Consider the following 10657-nt stretch of genomic DNA (forward strand, 5'->3'; position numbering starts at 1 on the left):
ACCTGAAACTAATTAAATTAATAGTCTAAATAAGAACCCAATAGTTTCTTTTCCATATCAGTGAATTTATTATAAGTGTGGGAATCATCAGTTCCTTATAAAGGAATCTCTATATTTTCTGAAATAATGTGACCTTTGAGGAATAACTAATACAGAAATCATGAATGTCCAAGGAAGTTCATCAACTTTGGCACTTTCTCTTGAATGAGTCATTCAACCCCGTATCTCAATACCTATCTGAGTATTTGCCAGCAGTGGCAAATACTATTGAATATTTGCCAGCAGTGATGGAAACACTGTTGGAGAAGACCTACAGCCTGGGAAAAATGCAGTTGAAAGACATGAACAGTTTGTTTACCCAGGCTTCAGGCACAGCCCCCAAAGCACCACACAGATCTTCCACTCTGGTCCTATCTCTACCATGCTCCCATCATCATCCAGCCCCATGAGTCTCCTTTTCTATTTTTTTCTTTTTCTTTTTCTTTTCTTTCTTTCTTTTTTTTTTTTAAATCCAACCTCATTTCTGTTTCAGGGACTGGAATGTGGTTTTCTCAAATTTTCACGTGGCTGTGTCCTTGTCACCTAGGTCTCAGCTCAGGTAATGTCACCTTAGAGAGAATCTCTCTCATCACTGGATTTAATGTTGCTTCTCCCATAACCAGAGACTTCTAACTACATTATCTAAATTTGCTTTCTTGATAGCACTTATTAGCATCAGAAATTATTTTATTTATGTAAGTTCTCCTCTGGTACATATTTTTCTCATTTGAATATAAGCTCCCTTTGAGCAGTGACTCTGTCCTTTTACCTCTCTGTATCCAGGGCCTAGACAGCCCTAGAATAAGGTAGGAGGAGCTTCATAAATATTTGCTGAATGTATCCCCATATTCTGTGGATGGGAGGGCCCGTGAAACTAGGATCCTTTTGTGTGACCTCACAGTGGAAACAGATCACATCCTTTCAGGAACTTAGCATGTGATAGGTACTTGCTGTTTCCCCCTCAAAGTGAAGAGAAAGTAAAATCCCTGAGCATCGAGTGGTCCAGAAGAATGAGATTAGGAAGAATATGAACCTTACCCAGAGATTCTGAAAGAGGGTGGTCTATGAAACAAAAATAATGTGGGTCAGGAAATGGAAGCACAGTCCACTGACTGCCCTACCCCTGATATCACTGCTTCTAGATCAATCACCAAGACACTGCAGACTAAGGAAATTTGACACAAAATCTTCAGACTAGAAAAAGTCAAATAATTCTCTGGAATGCTATCGATTACTCTAGGAGCTTTTATTTAAAAAAAACAGTTTTTAAAATATTTTTTACCTAATATGTTTCAAGTACTAATAATTTCTTTCATGTGATAAACAAGTATCCCGGTGCTTTATACTGTTTCTATCTCCTGGTTAGATAGGTCTTAAGTTCAAACCTTGGAAGCTTTGTTGGTTGATTCTTTTATTTTTTAATTTATTTATTTAAATTCAAGTTAGTTAACATACAGTGTAGTATTGGTTTCGGGAATCCAACACAGTGATTCATCTCTTACACATAACACTCGGTGCTCATCCCAACAAGTGTCCTCCTCAATGTCCATCGCCATTTATTTAGCCCATCCCTCACCCATCTCCCCTCCAACAGGTTGATTCTTTTAAATGCAGAATACAAACCTGCAGTCATCAAATATAAGCCAATGAAATATATCTTCCAAAAGTTGAACATTTTAGATATTTGTCTAGCTGACAACTCAACATGGGTGAACTGAACTTTCTAGGGTCTCACTGATGGACCCAAGTGTAGCCCTTCGTATCTGCAAGATTGCCAAACAGAATTCAAGAAAATTGAATTCTAATTCTTGCAATTTTGTAAAGCTCTGTATGTTCCTCAGATTCCATTACTCCCTCCATGTGCCACACTTACTGGACTAGATTCATGGCTTTGCAAGCCCTACGAATTCCTCTGTGCCCCAGTAGGTGATCATGCAAGGTAATTCCTAAGCCCTAAATCATCTTCCAAAAACTGAGACCTATGGGTCAGATTATAGGAGCTAATCCCATGTTTTGATTCACTCTTCTCTCCTCTGTATCTCATAATCTTCTGGGATTATAGTGGTTATATACACCGAGGATTTCTTTCCTCTTCATATAGAGCTCTAGAGCTCTCTCTCATGAGTCTCTTAGGCACTATTTATAGAGATGGGGTGGAACAACAATCCTAGACCCCCTAGAAACACAGTGGCTGAAGTATTCCCCCTGACTCAGAAGGTAAAAGCAAGGCCAGGGATCCACCATGGTAGCTTGCTTGATGCTGGTATGAAAACATTCTCAAGGGAATTGTCATCAGCATCATTATCCATCATCTTTTTTGATGAGACTGATGTTATATGAATTAAATTGGTAGTTGAGAATCTTGTATGAGACAAATGTAAGGGATGCTTGGAGTAGAGTTCCCCATCTCAAGCAACTTTTGAGGCCAGCCAGGTCATCAGATGAATGGAATAAACCAAGGAGGGTGTTAGCAAGGTCTCCGGTGACCTAAGGGTGGGACTCTGGCGAGCTGGCGAGTATATTAGAAGGCATAACAACCACTGGCACAAGCTGTTGCCATGTGGAAATACAGGTGTATTATTTCTTAGCTTGATTTTTATCGAAAGAAAGTAGAAAAACGGATTTTTAAATGGAAACTCCCTCTCAATTTTGAACCTTTGACAACTAATTTCTAAGTAAAGAAAACTTATCTGTTTGGCCTATGGATATCAATTTCTATTTTAAGTAATAATTTAATTGCCTTTTTTTTTTGGATTTCAATTACACACCCAGTACTCCATACACATTATTCCATTTAAATCTCCAAACTCTATCTGGTTAGGAAAACAAGGTAAAACTGTGAAACTTGCCTAAGGTTCCATGGGTTCAACCATGGTCTTCCTACCACTACCATACCTCCATGTAACACAGGCAATGCCATTCCAGAAGGAGTGTGTGGAATGCCTTTTCTTTTGTTATATCACTGTCATTAATCAAATGCTCAATATAGAGTATAAATAAACACAACCCCAGTAGTAAGTAGGCTCTTATCAGTCATTATTAGAATTTAGGTACAGTTAATGAAGTAGCCATTAAGTGACTGTTTAAATAAATATTTCCAGGGTGGCTTGAAAATGGAGTTTTGTGTCTCACTCTATAACTTGGTAACTTCTACAGGGTTCGCATCTTGCTTCTGGCCCTAGTGAAATTTTGTGTATGTACAGGCAAACCATCCAATATGTAAATCTAATTCGTGTCTGGACTCAGAATGATGTTAGCTTTCCAATCTTCCCATCACCTCGTCTCCACTCATCAGTATTTCTTCTAGATGACTTTTCTCTAATGTTACCCCTGCTCTGTGTCTTCCCACACCTGTTCTCCTACCAACTCCTACATCATGGCCATGGAGCTACAGAAGGGGGCAGGATGGTAGGGAAGCTTCTAAAATATCACACAAGAATGGTCTCCAAGTTGGCATCGGTTGTGTCTTGCCAACAGTAAGGAGGCTGCCAAAGCAGAGGCTCCAGAAATAAAGAACAATGAAAGTGTAAACCTGAGGCTTTATTCCTCCAGATTAGGTTTTTAGAAAATCAAAAAGTACAATTTAAAAGAGCCAAGGTAAAATAAGTATTTTGTATCTCTCCCCTGTTTTTAGCTAGTAGCTATCAGTGTATGCTTTCAAAAAGTCATGTGTGCCTCCAGGTTGCCAAACACTGTCAGGATATCTGGAGTACTTTTATTGTTTGCTTTTTCAAGATACAGTATCAGGAACCATAAAATATTGTTTACATAATCTTTGGTGAAAAAGCCATGCCCAGTGAAACTCTACTATCAGTTCTTTGACGTAGACTCTTTTGCATGGTATTTCCTCTTGACAAATGTTAGGAATTTAACATTATCAAAGTGTTTAAAAATTGTGGAACACCTTATGAATAATATTCACGTCATCCATGTGCCATATTTCCCAGAAAATAAGTCATGGGAATCATGATGCAATTGTTAAAATGTGTAATTTATTAAATGTTTAATTTTTTCATTAAAATTTTACTCATTTTTAAAAAAGAATTTTATGCATATTTTATACATTTTCTATATATATGTTTTATATGTATACTATACATGTTTACATATATATGTATATATTATGTATGTATATCTAATGTGTACATGTATAACTATTTATAGGGCACAGTATCTACAATATATAAAGGACTCTTTTTTAAGTTTAGTTATTTATTTTGAGAGGGGAGAGAGAGAGAGCTGGAGTGAGCAGGGGAGGGGCAGAGAGAGAGGGAGAGAGAGAGAATCCCAAACAGACTCCACACTGACAGTGCAGAGCAGAAGTCGAGAGTCAGATGCTTCACCGACTGAGCCTTCCAGGTGCCCTGAGAACTCTTAAAGTTCAGTAACGATTTAAAAATGGGCAAAGGACTTGAACAGACATTTCTCCAAAGAATATATACAAGCAGCCAACAAGCACATGAAAAGATGCTCAATATCCCTAGTCATTAGAGAAATGCAAATCAAAACCACAATGAAATACCATTTTACACCAACAAAGATGGCTATTAAAAAAAAAAGAAAGAAAAGAAGTATTGGCAAGGTTGTACTTTGCTGGTGGTTCAGTTGCTGTGGAAAACGGTTTATCAGCTCTTCAAAATATTAAACACAGAACTGCCATACAACCCAGCAATTCCACTCCGAGGTGTATACCCAAAAGAACTGAAAACAGGTTCTCAAACAAATAGATGTACAAGCATACCCACAGCAGCACTATTCACAATAGTCAAAGGGGGAAACAACTCAAGTGTCCATCAGTGAATGAATGCAAGAACAGATTGTGGTAGATATATACCACGGAATAGTACTCGGTTATAAAAAGGAGTGAAGTACTAACACATGCTACAGCATGAATGAACCACAAAACCATGTGAAATGACAGAAGCCAGACACAAAAGGCTGTTGTACGATTCTATTTATGTGAAATATCCATGATGGATAAGTCCACAGAGGTAGAATGCAGACGGGTGGTTGCCAGAGGTTGGAGGAAGAGAGAAATGAGGAGTCACTGCTTAACAATAGAGAGTCTTATTTTGGAGTGATGGAAAAGTTTGGGTACTAGATGGAGGTAGTTGGATGCACATTGTGAATGTACTAAAATGCCACTAAATTACTCACTATAAAAGATTTGATTTTGTTATGTGAATTTCCTCTCCTTTAGATTCATTTGTAATGGTTTTCAATATAAGTAATCTATAAAAGTTATGGTACCATTTCTAGAATCAGTAGACTCAGGCGTTTCATAGAAGAGTATATTCCAGGAAACTAGGCTCTTGGGTGTTTTATAAATATTTATTTTGATCCATCCTCATTGCTAATGAAAGGAATATTTTCATTCTCAATTAAAGAAAATTAAAATTTGTTAAACTCTTTTAACCGATTGACATTCATAATACCAGACATCTGTGTTCAAAAGAGAGGAAACCCATAGGATTCATCCCCTTCAGTCATTACAGATCCAAACCTTACACCTCATGAGCAATCAAAACATTCAGACCTCTCAAATATCAGCAATTCCCTTGTCTGACTTTTAAATTCCATTCTTCCAGCTTCTTGATCAACTGCGTTAGGCACAATGGCTCTTCCAAAGCAACATTTTCAAATACCCAACCTCAGGCTGCCACCTTCTTGGCTTCTCCCTGCCTCCTCATCAGTTTTCAAGAAAACAGGAAGAATGGGCTCTTCTCCCTACCAAGACCTGTCCCATATCTATGCTCTGCTCTAAATCCTTTGCTCTTTTAATACCCCCAAATTTTTCATCAGAAAGTGAAATCTGCAGCCCTTTAAAAGGGTGAAACCCTATTGTGTGACATTCTAAACTATGGATCTGATTCTTAAAAAATGAAATCTCCACAGTTTTTTTGGAAAGCAGTTTGGAAGGCCCTCAAAATATTAAGCATAGAGTTATCATATAACTCAAATTTTATTTCTAGAATTCTTCTTTAGAATTCTACTTCACCTAAGAGAATTAAAAATATAGTCCAGGGGCACCTGGGTGGCTCAGTAAGTTAAGCATCCAAGCCTTGATTTTGGCTCAGGTCAGGATCCTGTGATCGGTGAGAGGGAGCCCCATGGAGGTCTCTGCACTGACAGTATGTAGCCTGCTTGGGATTCTCTCTCACCCTGTCTCTCTGCCCCTCCACCACTTGCATGCTCTCTCTCTCTCAAAATAAATAAACTTTTTAAAAAAAACATAGTCCAGACAAAATCTCATATTGAATGTTTACAACAGCATTATATATAACAGCCAAAAGTGGAAACAACTCAAATGGCCATCAACTGACAAATAGTTAAACAAAATGTAGTATATACATATAATAGAATATCGCTCAGTCCTATAAAGAAATAAAATATTGGAAAAAAAAGAAATGAAATATTGATACATACTACAACATTGATGAACCGTGAAAATACTATGCTAAGGAAGCCAGATGCAAAAGGCCACATACTGAGTGATTCTATTCATATGAAATGTTCACAAAATGCAAATATCTAAATAGAAAGCAGATTAGTGGTCATCCAGGTTTGGGAAAGGGGCACTGGGGAGCAACTGCTAATGGGCACAGGGTTTCTTTTGGGGGTGATGAAAAAGTTCTGGAAGTAGACAGTGATGAGAGTTATACAACATCGTGAACTCACTAAAAACTACTGAATCATACACTTTAAAAGCTAAACTATAAGATAGCTGGAATTGCCAATCGTTTAATCTTTAGATGTCTTGCTATCATAGCCATCTGGCAGCTGTGAATGGATTCAGACAGCAGTCAAGGCAGATTCTGAGGAGGTTAGAAGATTATGCCTGGAATCCCACCACTTCTTTGCAGTCTTGCTCTAGAAAGGCTGCGTGGTCTGGATTCAGACCCAGAAGTGTGGCTTTAATTAACTTGACTGTTCTAAGCCCTCATCTCATCATTTGTAAAAACAGAGGCAAAAAAATAATAATAATAATAACTTACTGTGTCTTGTAAAAATTGGACAATAATATATTCAGAGAGCTTTGCCCTTAGTAGGCAGTCAGTAAATATTCCATTATCTTAGGGGACTTGTTCCTCATTTCTGAAGTATAAAATAATCTGGCCTAAAACAACAGAAATATTTTCTATTTCATTCAATCTATTGTTATTTCTGAAACTGATTGCTTGTAATGAAGTCTCTAGATGAGTTCCAGGTGAAGTTTTTTAAAAAAGTAATCACCTAATAAAGCGCTAACCACTGGAATGAATGGCTGCCGCACTTTCGTTCAAGCACTCAGTTAAATGTAGCCCTGAAATTAATTTATACCGGATTGTTTTCATAAGCATCAACTGTCCTAAATGATACATTTATGTAGAACAAGTGCCCAAGAAAACATTAGATTTAAACTGGTGCTTAAGAAATCAAACCAAATGTTAAGATATTCATTGAATCACCTTTTTTGCTACACGTTGTGCCTAGTATTGAGAGGAAGAAGTGTCAAAAAAAGGTGTAAGAGCCACAGGCTTTGACTTCCAGACTTTAGCCGATCAGTGTTTATGGAGGACACTAGTGATCACGGGCCAGATCTATGAGATGAGGAGAATCCATCTTTCTGCATTATAAGGGGCTCACTATTAATACTCTGGTGGCTCTAGGAAGAGGAAAAATAATTTATTAAAGTAAAAGTGAAATATCAGTCTTTACTTCCTCTGATAATAGCCAACAAAAAAAATGATCGACTTTTAGCAAAAAAGAGTCAGAATTAGAACACAGTACTGATGCCTTGTGGGCTATAGGACTGTTTCTAGGCGCAGAAAGAAATTATTTTTGGTAATTTCTTACAAAATGAAATTGTGGATATTAATTCTCTGTGTTTGAAGAATAAAATAGCTAAACAATGAATTACAACAAAGTAAATAAAATTTTATTGTAAAGTAGGAAATAGTCTGGAGAGCTTTATAAATTATCCTCTACTCTATGATTTTATTATTTCAATATCACCAAAAATAGGCATATCTTTACAATACATCAGATAAATTGTGAATTGGCAGCATTGAGCAAGTTTCAGGCAGGGGGCAAGTCTGATTATAAGGCATAATGTATAGAAAAAAAGTGTTTATAACTCCATTTCACATTTTCTGCGTTTTTTTTTTTGGTATACAGATTTCAAGTTTTAATTTTCTAATGGCTGAAGTTACTTCCTTTTACAGAAGCCTTTGAAAAATTGCAATGTTTTAATTGGTTCACATTAAAAACTCTTAGAAGCTTGAAGAAAAAAGTCTTTCCAGATGAGCAAGAGGTTGGATAAATGTAATGACATATGGTTTGTTTTTTATAGCTACAATATGCGAAAAATAGAAGCATAACACATGTATTCAATGATATATATGTATTTATACATATAAATATATATTCTGCTTATAAATTATGAGATAAGATTATTTTGTACAAATGCAATTTTGTTTTCTTTCTCTTTCTTGTTCCCTTTATGAATAAAAATAACAACTGAAACTTAGAACAATTTTAAACATCTCATTATACCAGGGATCTAGCAAAAGATAAAATCAATGTATGCAAAGCCATGATGCCACACAGTCCCCTGCTCACGCTTGTGAGCCTCAGGCTTGTGAGACCCCTACAGGGTCTCAGAGCCTCAGGGCAGGAAGATGTCTGATGATCTTATTACTGAATATTTCCTGACCCAGCAGGCTTCCTCTGAATCATTCCAGATGGATGGGTCACAAACTGTTCCTTAAATGTTTCTCAGTAAGGGTACTTCTCACATCCTCTGGCAAACTCAGAACATCCCCTGGTAGTTCTTCCTTTATTGTCCCTGGATGCCTGAGCCCATCAGGTCACTCATAAACAGGTTTTTATACTTATAGCTCACAAGCATTAGATTTTTACATTCTGTGTACTCAATTTTTAAATTTTCAAAGGCTATTGTTAAATGAATATACTTTCGTCATCAAAGCGTAAAAAAATCTCAAACTTTTCTCTCACATACTATTTATTTATTTATTTAGGAAGGCTCACACCTTTTCAGAAGGCTGTGGAAATGAGTGTTCTAATCTAGGAAGAACATGGCATATGGAGAGGATTATCTCTGAGAAACAAAAATGAACTTCAAACTCACAAGGCAATTTTACCTGTCACGCCCAAGTCACGCCTCCCGCCTCCGGAAGCACAGGCATACCCTCTGGAAGAATGTAGTGATGCAATCATGATTCCCTTACCCCTAAATGATGGCTCCCTCGCCCTGCTTTCACGGCAGTTGTTTCTCTATTGCCCAGGTGCTGTCTTGTGCTACCAATTCACCTCTAAACTTTGTTGCTCACCATGTGTCTCCAAACTACATTTATTTTACCTAGCTCATACTTAGTAACTAAAGGATCAATCTCGTTATTTATTTATTTATTTATTTACTTCCTTACTTATTTATTTATTTGATGTTTTTATTTATTTTTGAGAGAGAGAGAGAGAGAGACAGTGTGAGCGGGGGAGGAGCAGAGAGAGAGAAGGAGACACAGAATCCAAAGCAGCCGCCAGTCTCTGAGCTGTCGGCACAGAGCCCCACACGGGGCTCCAGCCCACGGACTGTGAGATCATGACCTGAGCCGAAGTCAGAGGCTTAACCAACTGAGTCACCCAGGCACCCTTTAAACTCCTTTTTTAAAAGGTAAAATTGGTATAATTATATGTTTCAAGCATACAACAGGGTAGTTTAATATTTATATGTACCACACACTGACCACAGTCTGGTTACCATCCATTACCATAAAATTGAGCCCCGATACTCCTCCACTTACCTCCAACTCCCTCCACCTCTGTAAAACCACCAATATATTCTCTGTATCTATGGGTTTGTTTTTGGTTTCTTTGTTCATTTGTTTTGTTTTTAAGATTTCACATATAAGTGGATTTCACATACAAGATTTTCTTCTTTTTTTATAGTTGAGTAGTATTTCATTATGTGTGTGTGTGTGTGTGTGTGTGTGTGTGTGTGTGTATTCCATCGTGTGTGTGGAACCCATTCACTTACAATGGACACTTAGTTGTTTCCATATCTTGGCTATTACAAATAATAATCAGCATGGGGTGCATATATGTTTTCAAATTAGTGTTTGCATATTCTTTGGATAAATACTCATAAGTGGAATAGCTGTACTATATGGTGTTTTTATTTTTACTTTCTTGAGGAATCTCCATACTATTTTCCATAATGGCTGCACCAATTCACATTCTCACCAAAGTGGGTACTTTTCTCCACATTCTCTCCAACACTTATTGTTTTCTTGTCTTTTTTATACTAGCCAGTCTAATAGATGTGAAGTGATATCTTATTATAATTTTGATTTGCATTTTCATGATAATTAGTGATGTTAAACATCTTTTCATGTACCTGTTGTCCATCTATATGTCTTCTTTGGAAAAATGTTCAGATCTTCTGCCCATTTTTTAGAGTTGTTCTTTTGTTGTTGAGTTGTGCGAGTTGCTTACATATTTTAAATATTAGCCCCTTATCAGATACATGATTTGCAAATATCTTCTCCTATTTGGTAGTTGCTTTTTTGTTTTGGTGTTGGTTTCTTTCAGTGTGCAGAGGTTTTATAGTTCCATATAG

The sequence above is a fragment of the Lynx rufus genome, unplaced genomic scaffold (assembly GCF_022079265.1).
Source record: "Lynx rufus isolate CCGP_SWC_20201006 ecotype Redwood Valley unplaced genomic scaffold, mLynRuf1.p SCAF_2, whole genome shotgun sequence".
Taxonomy (NCBI): domain Eukaryota; kingdom Metazoa; phylum Chordata; class Mammalia; order Carnivora; family Felidae; genus Lynx; species Lynx rufus.